Genomic DNA, 12,129 nt, shown 5'->3' with positions numbered 1-12,129 from the left:
AGATACCACCCAGTGCTGGAAAGGCCCCAGAGCCAGTTGGAAGGCAGTGGGTGGTGACACATTTTACAAGCACGTTCTCACGGTTCTACTCCATTTCAGAATTCATTTGGGCTTCCTACATTTCAAGTCAACTGTCTTTTTGAAATACCTGTAGATTCTCCAGAGCCTGTGCTAAGTTTTAAGGCTTTTTTTTTTTTTGCCTTTTGCCCTTGTTTTATACTGTTGACTAAAGCCATAAAGTCACAAGCTGTGAAAGATGGAAAGACCTTTAGAGATTATCTGATCTAACCCCCTCATTTTATAGGCTAAGAAACTGGCAGAAGTGACTTTAACTTTGAATTTTACGAGATCTATTTGTGTTGACAACATAATTGATTGCCCTGCTTCTGAGACTGAGGATTTGCAAGGGGAAATATTTTTTAAAAGTCAGTGCTCTTCCTGATGGGTGGGAGAGTAGGGTAAAAGCTTTTGTTTTCGTAACTGTTTCTGTGCCACACACTCCACCAGATAGAATGCAAGACCTCTCTACCTGGTTTAAGCCTACCACTGTCAGAATAACCACAGGAGGAATACCTGTAGACTGTTGCTACTCCCCTTAGGAAAGTATTCAATGATCAGAGGTCACTTCCCCACTTTGAGGGTGTTCAGACTGACAGAAAAGACTAAAGACCTCTGAAGCAATGACACGTGCAAGCAGTCAGCAGCACCCACTATTCCCAAAGAGAGTTTCTCTTGGGGGCTCTGGCCAGTTGGACTTCTTAATAAATCAGCTCCTGCACACAACAGCTATGCACATCCCTGCCTCTGTTGAGCAGGCACTGCATGTGGCTGAAGCAGGCTCCATGGCAATGAGGCATGGACTGGTTTGGGAGTTGTAGATGCCTTAGGCTGTTGTGTAGGAAACTGGAAGGCTGATCCCTAGAATCACTTTGGAAAAGGCACAAAGTTCAGAGCTAGAAAAGCAAAATCAAAACCCGTTTGCAGAGCCAATGGGTAAGATCAGGAAAGGCAAACAGGTTTCACATCAACTCTGATTGGTGGTGCCTGTCTGGGGTATGGTACTGAGAAGGGTTGTGAAGCCGTGAGTCAGAGGAAAGGTACAGGGCTATGGATTAGGAATGCCTGCATTAGGGCTAAGCAGGGGAGAGCAGCAAGTGTACTATGTATTTTTCTTTTGTTTTTAATATCATTTTATTTTAGCCAAGAATTACCTGTATAAAGTCAAAAAGTGCTTCCACTGATGCAACACGGCAGTCCTTTTCAGGTAATCTTACCAGCAGGCTCCTTCTCACGGAAGAGCCATGTTAACAATAAACTTTGGCTAGAGGGTGCTGTGGAAATGGTAAAATATGGAGATTATTCTGTGAAAAATTATGGGTGATTTGAGAGTAAAAGCAAGAAGCTATTGGCATTAGGCAGAATACATAGAAAATAAAACATAAACTCACTTTTGTAATCAATCCAGGATGGCATGGATTGAATGGATTGACAAGGGTGCATGGTTGAATGGTCAACACTCTTCACCTGCCAGTGCAGAGCCCTAAAATGAACACTTAACCACCATCAGGGTGAGAGGCAGCTCTTTGATACTGGTGGTCGGGGGGCGGGGGTGGTGTCAGTCTCATTAACCAGGGCAGTGAGTGTTGGCTGAAGTATCTGGCCACCGGAAATCCTATTGTCTCAGCTCAGTTGAGGAAACCAGTAGCCTTAAATGGGGGATAAAACTGATGGACCAGGCAGCAGGTGGGCCCATCACACAGAGCAGGCCTGGGATGTTCCTATCAAGGCAAAAGGAGGCCCTCCCTGTCCACTCAGTGATGGTAGAGCCAGTCCAGAAGCACAAGCCCAGAAGCAACCTGGGTGTCTACATGGAGGAATGATTCTTGTCCCTCCCAAGGCTCTTATAGATTCTGTTCCCTGATATTCTTCCCGTGTGTGGGACACAGGGGAAGCTGGGAAGGGTGGCACAAGTATCTTTTCTGTATTTATTCAGATAATTTAATGTTTATTTTCTAGTTCTTACCATGGTGAGTTACATTGATTGATCTTTCAAATGTTAGGCCAACTTTACATTCCTGGGATGAAATCCACTTGGTCGTGACCTATTGTCTTCTTATGTATCATTGGATTTGATTCACTAAAATACTGCTAAGAAGTTTTGTGTCTATGCTTGTCATAGGAAAATAGCCAATTGCATGGCAAAAGTGGCGCCATCTTGAATTGAAACTCCCATGATGACTGTTGTTTGACTCTTGCATGCCAAGGTGGTCTGCAGCAAGGTCTTTAAACAATGCTCATAGCTTAGATAACCCCTCATAAAGATGCTTATCTAACCTCCCCAGTAGTCTTGAGTTTAACAAGAAACACAGATGTGACTAGCTACCACATATTTTACCAAAAAACTTGTAATATAACAGATATTTTCTAAAAGGTGAGTGCAGAGATACACTGCCTAATGGCCACCCAAGACATCTCTCCTGTTCTTAAGTTCCTATTAAATATTTCTTTTTAAGAAACTGGATTTTTCAGCCGTTTTATTCAGCCTCTCATCTCCCTCAGCCTTTGCGGGCAGGTTTACATATACCTGCTCACTGCGGAACATTTGTCTTGGTCTGTTTTGTGTTGCTATAACAGAATATCATAGACTGGATAATTTATAAAGAAAAGAGGCTTATTTCACTCACAGTTCTGGAGGCTGGGAAGTTCTATAGCATGCTACCCACATCTGATGAGGGCCTTCTTGCTGCATCATAACTTGGCAGAAGGGCAAGAGAGCATGTGAGACAGACAGAGGCACCAGGTGCTGGACCCACTTTTATATCTGCCCACTCTTGTGATAACTTACCCATAATAACTACATTAATCCATTCATGAGGGCTTCACCCTCATGATCCAATCCCCTCTTAATAAGCCCCACCTCCCAACACTGTTGCAATGGGGATTAAGTTTCTAACACATGAACTTTTGGGGGACACATTCAAACTGTAGCAATGTTCATGAGAGATTTTGGACTGAAATTTTCTTTCTTATAACATGTTTGATATTGGTATTAGACTAGCATTGAACTTAAAGCATGAGTTAGGAAGTATTTTCTCCTCTTCAATTTTCTGGAAGAGTTTGTGTAGAATTAATATTATTTCTTTCTGAAATATTTGATAGAATTTACTAGTGATGCCATCTGAGCCTGGAGTTTTCTTTCTGGGAAGGATTTTTTTTTTTTTTTTTTTTTTTAATTTTAAGATAGAGTCTTGCTCTGTCACCCAGGCTGGAGTGTAGTGGTGCCATCATGGCTCACCAAAGGCTTGACCTCCTGGGCTCAAGTGATCCTCTCACCTCAGCCCTCCCAGTAGCTGGGATTACAGGCACACACCACCATGCCTGGCTAATTTTTATTTTTTTTTTGTAGAGACAGGGTCTTGCTATTTTGCTTAGGTTTGTCTGAAACTCCTGGACTCAAGCAATCCTCTCACATTGGCCTCCCAAAGTGCTGGGATTACAGGCATGAGCCACCATACTCAGCCTCTTTGTGGGAAGGGTTCTAAGTAAAAATTCAGTTCCTTTAATGGCTATAGGGCTACTTGGATTATATATTTCTTCTTGAATGAACTTTAGTAGTATCTTTCAAGCAACTGGTATATTTTGTCTAGGTTGTTAAATTTATATGTTTATAATTATTTATAGTATTCCCTTATCCTTTTAATGCCTGTAGAAACTAATCATGTCACCTCCTATTTCTTGATATTGGTAAATTATGTTTTATCTCCTTTTGTTTTAATCAATCTGACTAGAGATTTATCAATTTTATTAATTTTTTAAAAAACTAGTGTTTGGTTTCATTGGTTTTCTCTCTGGTTTTGAGATTTAACTTGCTCTTCTTTTTCTACTTAAGGTGGAAGCAGAGGTTATTAATTTGAGACTGTTATTTGGTATAATATGTTTAATTTCAAAATGCATTCTAATTTTATGTGTGTTACTTTCCAAATATTTGGGGATTTTCCAGGTATCTTTATCTTACTGTTTTGTTGTTGTTGTTGTTGCTTTCTTTGAGACATGGTCTCACTCTCTTGCCCGGGCTGGAGTGCAGTGGCGCAATTTCAGCTCACTGCAACCTCGACCTCCTGAGCTCAAGAGATCCTTCCACCTCAGCGTCTCGAGTAGCTGAGTCCACAGGTGTGCACCACCATGCCCAGCTAATTTTTGTACTCTTTGTAGACACGGAGTTTTGTCACGTTGTCCAGGCTGGTTTCAAACTCCTGGGCTTAAGTGATCCACCTGCCTTGGCCTCGCAAAGTGCTAGGATTACAGGCATGCACCACCATGCTCAGCTATCTTATTGTGTGTGTGGTTTTTTAATTTAATTTCATTATAGTCAGAAAACATACTTTGAGTTGAATTGTTTTCAATTTATTAAGGCTTGTTTTGCATCATAGAATATTGTCTACTTAATACATATTTCTTACGCACCTGAAAAGAATGTGTATTATGTGGTTGTTGAGTAGAATACTCTATGAATATAAACATAAAGATTGTTTGGTTTATGATATTTATTGTGTCTTTCAAGTCTTCTGTGTCCTTACTGATATTCTACTTGTGCTATCAATTACTGAAAGAAGATTCTGAAATCTCTGACTCTAATTGTAAATTTGCCTATTTCTTCTTTCAAGTTCAATCAGTTTTTACTTCATATATTTTGATCTTCTGTTACTTGGTGCAAAAAATTAAGAATTGTTATGTTCTTTGAGACATAAATGACCCCTTCATCATTTTGAAATGGCCCTCTTTATCTCTGCTAATATTATTTGTCCTGAAATCTACTTTGTCTGGTATTAGTATAGATACTCCAACTTTGTTTCGATCAGAATTATCTTGATGTATTTTTTCATTCTTTTGCTATTGATCTGTTATGTCTTTACATTTAAAGCGGATTGTTTATATGCAGGATATAGTTAGATGTTGTTTTATTATCCAGTCTGACCATCTCTGCCTTTTAATTTGGCGTTTATACCATTTACCTTTAATGCAATTGGTTCTATGTTTATACTTTACTGTTTGATTTCTACTTATTCAATCTATTATATGTAAAGCTTTTTCCATTTTATTGACTTCTTTTGAATTAATTAAATATTTTAAAATCTTTTTTTCCTCCTTTGGGGGACTACTAGTTATAACTCTGTTTCATATTTAATAGTTGTCTTAGGGTTAATTGCAAAAAGCTCTAATTATCACAGTCTACATTTAAATAATTTAATATATGTATATACACATATATACACTAAAATGTGTGTGTTTGTGTGTGTGCATGCATTTCTTGAAGAGTTTTACTCTATGCCTATATATCTTAGTATTAAACAAAGACTGGAGCTGTTTTTTACATAATTCTCTCTTCTCTGAAATTCTGCTTTACAGCTTCTAGCTACCTCAGACTCTTTGAACTCAAATCTCTGCTCCTCAATGCAGAGAGACCACTGTGTTTTGCTTGGGATCATCCTACTCACTTGGCTTTACAGAGTGTACCTTGGGGTAGAAAGGCACAGAGAATATTGGACTTACCTCATTTGCTTCCTTTCTTTCTTGCATTACAGTCCTAATATCCCTATTGTCCAATATTTTAAAACAGTTGTTCCACATGTTTTTCCAGTTTTTCTCATTAAGGCAAGAGAGTAAATCTGGTTCCATGATATATTTTTAATACTTTATTGAACTCCTTGAATTAATAAGGGGGATTTTTCAATTCATTTTTATAACTGACCATGACTTATATATGTAGAGGAGCACATTTTACTTTTAAATATAAATACATACATATGTGTATATATGATACGTGTATGTGTGTGTGTGTTCTTATCCAGTTTTAGATTAGAAAATTCTTAAAATGCTAAAATGAGCTGGGATGTTTTTTCTCTTTTTCCATTTTCTTGAATAAGATTAGGAAATGTTTCTCAACCATTTTTTTTTCATTATACTCTCTCCCTCCCCCAGGGCCTTTTTAGACATATTTTTTTCTAATCTTCCACCATAAAATTTAATACAACAGACATCCTATATCTATGTACCATGACCCTTTAAAGGGCAGAGACTATTTTAATATGTAAGATTTTTTTTTTACACCCTTCTCTAAAACTAATTGATTTTAATCCCATTGAGTTTGTAAAGCTTTCACCTAGAAAACTTCCACATGGAAAACTTTCTGGGTTACAGGTTTTGGGAACAGGAGAGCTTTGATTACCATTTCACTTTTTGAATGCTTGCTGTTCTAGCTGATGTTTGTATTTCTTCTTGGGCCAGTTGGGAATTTAATTTTGATCCCAGAAATACAGAGCTTGTACATACTAGTATGGCATCCTTTCTGGTGGGTCAGGTGTCCATCTTGATTAGTCAGTGCCCAAGCTTTACCTGTTGTTGAGTAATTTAAATACTTGTAGAACAAAATCAATCTAATCTAAGATTTAAAATATATTAAAATATAGTTATTCACAATATTCTTTTATTTTAAAAAAATTCTTATGCATCTGCTATTATTTCCCCATTTATAATTCTGTGTTTTGTTTATTTATATCATCTTTCCTTTATCTTGAAGAGTCTTTCCAAAAGACCATCTTGTTTATCTTTTTAAAGAAGCAATTTTTAATTTTGTTGTTTCGTTCTCGGTAAGGTTTTCCTTTTCAAAACTAATTTCTTTTCTAACAAAAAGCAGCCAGAAAAATCAAGCTGCAAGCATAGATAAGCAAGCTGGAATCTTGTATAGGTAAATGCCAGCAGTTGTGCCAATAGAAAAGGAATACCTGGACGCCAAGTGTATTCAACATGGAGGTTTCCTCTTCCCTTTTCTTTGTAACCACGTGTTCAGGTAACATGGCGCTGGCCAGGTAAAGACCTCATTTGCATAATAAAAAATTAGGGTGGGCCTGCCAGCTCTTCACAGGCCATGTAAATAGCACACCTGGTCCAACCAATCCACTACGCCCTATGTAAATCAGACACTGCCTCCTCAAGTTCGTCTATAAAACCAACCACATCTCCCAGAAACCCGCTCGGGCCCCTTCCTCTGCAAAAGGAAGCTCTCTCTCCTTTCTTTCACCTATTAAACTTTTGCTTTTAAACTCACACCTTGTGTGTCCGCATCTTCGATTTCCTTAGCCCAAGACAACGAACCTCGGGTATTTCCCCAAATGACGCCACTTCAGTATTACTGTTTTTCATGTTCTTTACTTTGGTTCCTGCCCTTAATATTTCCCTATTTCTAGTATCTTTAGTTTGTTCTAATTTTTCTTCTTCTTCTTGAATTAAACATTTGGCTCATTAGTTTTCAATCGTTATTCATTCGCGATAAATTTATTTAGATTTATAAATTTCCCTCTATTACTTTAGCTATGTTCATAAATTTTGGCTTAAATGCTTTCAGTTTATTCTGTTTAATATTTTTGTGAGTTCCTTTTTAATCTAATGATTATTTAGTTTTATGCTATTTAATATCCAGATTTATGGAATTTTTAAAAACCTATTACAAAGAACTGTGAAGAGTATTAAATTTGATCTTACTTGCAAGTTAACAAACCAGCCAGTCACAGTTTCAAAAATGCTGGCAGAAGACATGAGACTCCTGGATCAGAGACAAAGAACTTAATTACTTCATTTCTCATTAGTTCCCCTTGCTTCACAAGCCCCACAAGAGTGATACATACCTGGGTCCAGGAGGATGCTGGAGGTGGGGTTAAGTCACAGCTGAGGAACCCTGAGTTTAGGAAACTCCAATAAGGAGGCTGTGAGCCAACCCACCCAACTTCTGCCCCAGTGGGAGATATTATCTTCATTTTACTGGACAGCAAATAAACCTGCCCTCTGCCATGAAGGGAGATACTATCTTTATTTTCCAAGGCTGTTTGCTATATAAACATCCTTGAAAATACAGGCCAAAACAAAAGCTAACAATGCCTCTGCTCAAAAGACATACAGAAACATGAGAAATCCATGCAGCATTCTCTCCCAGCAATTATTCTTTTGTAATTTATTTCTAACAAAATTGCACTGTGGTCAGAGAACATAGTCTGTACAATATAGATCTTTAGAACTATTTATGCAGAAAGGTGGGGAAAGTCTCCATGAGTTCAAGCACCACACACCACAGAACCTGCAGACCAACTTCATTCCCAGTGTCTGCACCAGGCGTCTCCTCCTTCAGGGAATCTTTCTTAAATATTAGGTTGCAATCCAATTTGTTGAGGGCCTGGAGAGAAAGGGAATGAAGAAATAAATGCCTTAAGGCAACTAGTCATCATAACATGTATTCTCACCAGATTCTCAACCTGGCAGGATCTTGAGGTTGCAATGATATTCTCCCCACCTCCCCAACCTTTCTGTCCCACCTTCCAACACACACACACACACACACACACACACACACACACACACACACACACACCCCTGGCATCTGGGCTGCTCTTGCTAATTTCTGTTCTGCAGAAGTGATGAGGCCAGAAAAGTGATCCTGCCAAAGCAATGTAGGGGACAGTTAAAAGCAAAATTTACCCACCACAGTTGCACCTACTGCCCCACTGTGTCCCAATCCCAGACTGCTATGAGCTTCTAAACCAGCTCACAACTGTCTTTGGTCTCCTCTGGCCTTCTCAGAGTTTTTATGTTAATTCCTCAGACCATGGCTTCCTTCCCACTTTCAGTTTCTCAACCCTGGCTGCGTATTAGAAGGACTTGAAAGGTATTTTTAAAATGCCATTGTCCAGATTCTGCTTCTGGAGATTCTGATACAATTGGTCCAAGGAGGGCCCCAGATTAGCAATAGATTTCAAAGCTTCTTGGGTGATTCTAATGGGCAACAAAGGTTTTCAATCATTGTCTGTAATTTCTACTGGGTCAATTTTGGGAAAGGGACCTTATAGCCCAGGTTTCTTAATTTTCTTGTTCAGGAACTAAAAACCTATATTTTGTTTAATGCTCAAATTATTGAACCCATTTACCTAATAAATACAAATTTTAAAAAGAAGTTATCTTGATGATTTAAGATGACTATAATTTGATTGCATTATCTTAAATCATTTAAAATGCAATTATAAATTCACTATGGCCGATTTTTTTCCCAACACTTCAAATATCATAAAACTTTCACAAATGCAATGACTACAAAGCTTATTATTAATATTACACTTACACTTGAACCTATTCTAAAGTCTCAGAACAATGGACTTATTCATTTCTTTGATAATTTATGTGCTTGTTTTATACCTTCCTGGGGGATATTAGTATATTTATTTTAATATCTTCCTAGGGTTTCAGTAATATATTTTTATTTCTTCCCAGGGGTGGAGTAATATTACTAGACCCAAAAGAAAAAGTATACGTGCTTGGCCCAGCCAAGGCTGCAGGATCTGGATTACTGGCTGATCCATTTTTGGTCTGGCCTCAGGGCTCATCATCAGGCTGAGTTAACTCCTGGTGTTACTACAATACAATTTTTAAAGTCACACCTTCACTTAGGTTTTATTTTTTTTACAACCTGGTGTCTTTCAGGAAATGATGTACTTTTAAAATCTCACTTAGCCAAAGTTACAAAACCCAAGGTCCTATCAGTATGATATATTGACTTGGTCGGCTACCTTTTTAAAGAATTACATATTCCTTATTGATGTTTTATTAAAATGAGCAGGGCCATCTAGTGGTTTCATTTCCTGTGAGATGAGATGTTGCGTGTGTGTAGTATACTCTTTCTCTCTGGGACATTTGACTAATTCCTCTGTTTGGAAGACCCTGGCTATGGATAAAATGTCTGTGTTCCCCCCAAATATATATGCTGAGATCCTAATCCCAATATGATGAGATTAGGAGGTAGGGGCCTTTGGGGGGTGATTAAATTATAACTGTTCTCATGAATGGGATTAGTGCCCATGTGAAAGCAAACCCAGAGGCTTGTTCATCCCCAGCACGATGTGAGGACACAGCAAGAAGGTGCCATCTAAGAGAAACAGGCCCTCATCAGACACCAAATCTGCTTGCACCTTGATCTTCATCTTCCCAGTCTCTGGAACTTTGAGAAATCAGTATTTGTTGTTTATAAGCCACACAATCTATGGCATTTTGCTATAGCAGCCCAAATGCACTAAGACAACCCTGTTGGATCTTTCTTCTACTTGGTAATTTTGTGTGATCATTAATCTTGATTAAATATGGGATTTTTTGTTCACTTAAATTATTATATGTTAATCCCAGTACCAACCAATCCAGTCCTCCCTCTTCTTGAAGGAGATTACTTGGTTCCATAATTTTATTTTTTCCTCAGAAATAAATATGTGCATATATATTTATATCTTTTATAAGAAAGTAATTCAATAGGAGAAATAAAATCACCATGTATAAACAATGTTCACTTGTTAAAATCCATTAACAAAAAACATATTCATAATTGGTTACCTATTTTTTATTACAACCATATTTTTGTACTAATTATGTTAATTGTTGAGTATAATTATGAATCCATGGACTTTTTATAGACTTAACATGTTCCAAGTAACCATAATAATAATATTTCACGCTAAAATTATCACAGCTTGGTCCGCGGAAACCTTAAATTGGATCTTTGGCTTTTTGATATTGCTCCTAACATTTTAAAAATAAGATTTTTACTTTCTGGTAATAACAGGATATTCCAGGCTCATTCTGATTTTTTTTTAATTTCCCTGAACAAAGAGTCATCTGTCCTCTGTAGAGTTCTGGTTTCTGTTACTTGACAATAGTATTAGAATAGTAGTTATGGGTGGATGCATAAAAAAGGAGACAGGCAAAAGTCCTGCCAAAGCTGTTGACCTACTTGCACTTGAAAATGGGACTTTAAAAAATAAATCATGGTTTCCAAAGATTTTTCAAATTTAAAGATGTATGTATTAGTCCATTCTCACACCGCTATAAAGAACTGCCCAAGACTGGGTAATTTATAAAGAGAAGAGGTTTAATTGACTCCTAGTTCCATGTGGCTGGGGAAGCCCCGGGAAACTTATAATCATGGCGGAAGGGAAAGAGGCACGTCTTACATGGCAGTGGGTGAGATAGAGAGTGTGGAGGAACTGTCGGACTCTTATAAAACCATCAGATCTCATGAGAACTCACTCACTATTACAACAACAGCATGGGGGACACTGCCCCCATGATCCAATCACCTCCCACTAGGTCTCTCCCTTGACATGTGGGAATTATGGGGATTGCAATTCAAGATTTGGGTGGGGACACAAAGCCATATCAACGTTATATTGCTGAACCCTACTTTTCTTACAGTAAATGGTATTACCTGATACTAAGACTTTCTCCATAGTAACAGCAGCCAGTTCAATAAACATATATGGCCCTAATACAGTCCAAGCACTGTCTCTGCCTTGAGGGCTGCAGGATAGCATGAGATAAGCTGGATGTAGCACGTTCCTCTCTTCTCCTTGCCATAGGGCCTTAGCTGTTCCTTGTCAGAATAGCTCACATGCCTTGCCACATAATACCACTGGAAATAACTTTGTAGAGACTGAGATTAATACAGGGATTTTTTTTAATGGCCATGAAGGTCTTGGAAGATGAGGACACAAAGAAAGAATGAAATCTGGAGACACTCAGACACAAAGGGACAAAACAAAGACATCCAGAGAATAATGGAATGAGAGGGAGGGAGTTGTGTTTTCATGATGAGAAATGTGTGGGAGAGCAAGCACTGAGGGGATGGAAGAGAAGATAGCAAGAGGGCTACAGAGAGATTTGGGACAAAAGACAAAGGAAGAGATGACAGATTTGGAGAAAATGATTGACGTTGAGAGAGGATTTGCAGCAAGATATGAGAAGATATGAAAAAACAATGTGGAGAGAGTAAAGGAAGAAAAGTGGACAGAAAGAAGATTAAAAAAGAGAGAAATATGCTCATATAGTTTCTGTTTTGGACCATAAATACAAGCTGTAAATTCACTGACTGAAACAACCAGCTGGATTTGAATGGGTTTAGCTGAACTCAAATCCATTATGTATGACATAGACTAATTAAGGTCTGAGCTCTGTGGGATTAGGGACATATTTCCGTTTTCTCTTTTGCTTGGCTCTGCTGGGTATCAATCATCAGGCTCATGTTTGGCTGCAGCATCTTCAAGTCCA

This window comes from Gorilla gorilla, chromosome 16 (assembly GCF_029281585.2).
Source record: "Gorilla gorilla gorilla isolate KB3781 chromosome 16, NHGRI_mGorGor1-v2.1_pri, whole genome shotgun sequence".
In the NCBI taxonomy this organism is placed as follows: Eukaryota; Metazoa; Chordata; class Mammalia; order Primates; family Hominidae; genus Gorilla; species Gorilla gorilla.
Note: the sequence above shows the minus strand (reverse complement) of the source record.